The sequence below is a fragment of the Sinocyclocheilus anshuiensis genome, unplaced genomic scaffold, assembly GCF_001515605.1.
Source record: "Sinocyclocheilus anshuiensis isolate Anshui unplaced genomic scaffold, SAMN03320099.WGS_v1.1 scaffold562, whole genome shotgun sequence".
Classification (NCBI taxonomy): domain Eukaryota; kingdom Metazoa; phylum Chordata; class Actinopteri; order Cypriniformes; family Cyprinidae; genus Sinocyclocheilus; species Sinocyclocheilus anshuiensis.
Genome location: NW_015544158.1, coordinates 1126384 through 1129225, shown reverse-complemented (window position 1 = coordinate 1129225; position 2842 = coordinate 1126384). Strand labels below are relative to the sequence as shown.

Genomic DNA, 2842 nt, shown 5'->3' with positions numbered 1-2842 from the left:
AAGAGAAAGGAAAACTTGAAATCGCATCATATGACCCCTTTAACAATATGCACAAATATAAAACGTAACTATTAGAATAGACCAAAACGAAGATGAAAATGTGACTAGCAACAAGTTTATGAATAAATATATACACACATATACATATATATATATATACATACACACACACACACACAGATACATATACAAACACACATGTGCTAAAAAAGTCAAAGTGAGTGAGTTATTATATCCACTTCCGAAAAAGATAACTTTATCTTAAAATGACGGCATATGTTGAACTGTAAAAAAGCAATATGTATTTAAGTCAAAGATGCAGCAAATAAGTAAGTAAGTAAGTGGAATAGAAAGTACAAATTTTGGGTAACAGTTTATTTTAAAGACAAATTCTCACTATTAACTAGTATATATATATATATATATATATACACACACACACGTATATATATATATATATATATATATATATATATATACATACATACTCATAATGCATATTTTGTGGTATAATAATGTGGTATAGTAATGTCACAGCAAAAATAAGATTGGTTCTGCAAATAATTTTTCAGGCACTTAAAAATAATCTGCATCATATCTGTAATATAAAAAGCAATATTGGTCCATCTCTAATGAATGTAGGAGCAAATCTCAGGTCATTCGGTGAAACATTAACGTCCATTTTGGGCCATTATGGCGATATATTGAAATCAAACAACTAATTATAATAGCCAGAACTCAAAGCACATCCAAAAACGACCACTCATTGTTAAAGACATGCAGTGGCCATTAACAATAACCAATAACATAATCACAAACTGGCATGACTGCAAGCACAAACCTGATAATATTTCTTGATAATACCTTGATAATGACTCGGTTTATTCATCCCAATACTTGCAGATATCAGTGCTGACAACAATAAATGTTGCTATGCAAAAATGCTCCTGTATTGTACACTAGTTGTGAATGGCATCTACCTGCATGAATGCTCAAAGTACATACTTCTCTCATCTCTTACACACGCCACTCCCATTCCCCCTGCTTCAGACAACATGCAGTTTTTGAAGAGTTACGACTGAATAGAGCTGTCATGTGCTCGACAGCAGCACTGCACCATAACATCCTAAAATGCAGTGACAATGAGGCTCATCTGACACTAGACAACCTACAAAAGACGCAGCTCGAGTTACAGACGGACATTTACCCGTTTGTCATTATAAAAGTGATCAAACCGTGACACTTACTTGCCAATGACCTCGCACAGCTCGTAAACATCTTCAAAGAGCACGTCGTCGTCGGCCATGGTCCAACAAGACCCGGGGAATTTACACTCCCCCCAAAAATCCGTCCAAACGGTAAATATCAGAGGATTAACCGTTACAGCGTAGATACTTCAGAGTACCTGGAATGTGCGGCGAAACGAAACGCTGACAGCCGACGTTATCACTCTCCAATTTCCGATAAACAAAAAAAATGATTGATTCCTTTCGGTTTTAAGGGAAAAAAATATCCGTTGGTGGTTCGGTTGAAGCGGGCGGACAGAAGTGAGCGCTCGGTCCGTTTGACTCACTCTGCCCCACCTTCTCTTCCCTCTCTCCCGGCCCCCTTAATCCCGCCACTCGAGGCTGAGGTAATTCAAACGTTAAAAACAACTCCAAAATAATCGCTGTTGAAGTCACGGAAACAAGTGGGTTAAATCTTCTAAACGCTAAACTAACTCGATTCTGTCGAGCCCAAAAAAAGAACTACACACCGTTTCTGTGATAAAAAAAAACGTAGGCTGTTATTAAAGTGCGCAGTTCAGTTGATTCTACTCATTCTTCCCACGCGCAGGGCTTCACTGAAACGCGCGAGGCTTTTCCCTTGCTCGCTCACGCTGGCTGCCGTTGCTCTAGTTCCCCCTCATAACTCCAGCGCTGCTGCTCCCAGCTTCCAGAAAACCCAAACTCCTCCCACTCAAGGTTATGAAACTGGATTGCCTTACGCCATAATGGCTCCAACAGGACTTTTGTATTCCTGCATAACCCAGCACTACTGTTTGAGCCGAAATGACGACCAGGCTTTTTAGAGTTTGTCAGCCAAACTGACAGTTTCTTAATACGGTGCTAAATGCGAAACGTTAATCAAATTAAACAGCTTTTTGAAACCTTTTATTTACTAGTTTGGCTATACGTCAATATAGTAATGTACACTATATTAATGTAATAATAAAAGTATCTGAAAAAGTGATTAAAAGAGATGTTCTTTTATCTCAATTTTTTATTCGAATGCAAAATACTTTATTGCCATGATTGTTGTACGTTCAATATTACTAAAGCATTGCGTAAATAATAAAAAGCACTCAAATGAATAATAATAATAATTATATATAAATTAGAAATCTCATTGCAACCATATAATCCAAATCTAATCCTTTATGTACTTATTTATTTATTTACAGTGTATACTGATGTGTAATTTTGTGATTTTTTAATAATTGCCGAATTAAATAAAAAATAAAATAATCAAATAAAATTAATGGTTGTAATACAGAGTTAAATATTACATAAATATACATTTTATTGGGATACCAAGGTGTATTTGTAGTCCAATATAAGAAAGCTGACTTAAGGTTTGCAATGAAGGAAAATTTAAATGCATTACTCTGGGTTTTGTCTGCACTTTTTACATTAGTGCCTTTGAAATACTGCATTGATTTCTGTAGCTGATGATTGGTGGGATACACTTGAGCTAATTGGATTTTGTACATTGAATCCATTCATTCAGTCTAGAATTCATTCAATCACTTCTCAATGTAAATGTATAGTCTGAGTCCTTAAAAACAGTTGAATCATAGCCT

General features: G+C 35.7%; 1 pseudogene; it reads right to left on the bottom strand.

The window, feature by feature from the left end:
* Nucleotides 1-1924, bottom strand: part of LOC107695504 (peripheral plasma membrane protein CASK-like) — a 249522-nt pseudogene extending 247598 nt beyond the window's left edge.
* Between the last annotated feature and the right edge of the window lie 918 nt (nucleotides 1925-2842).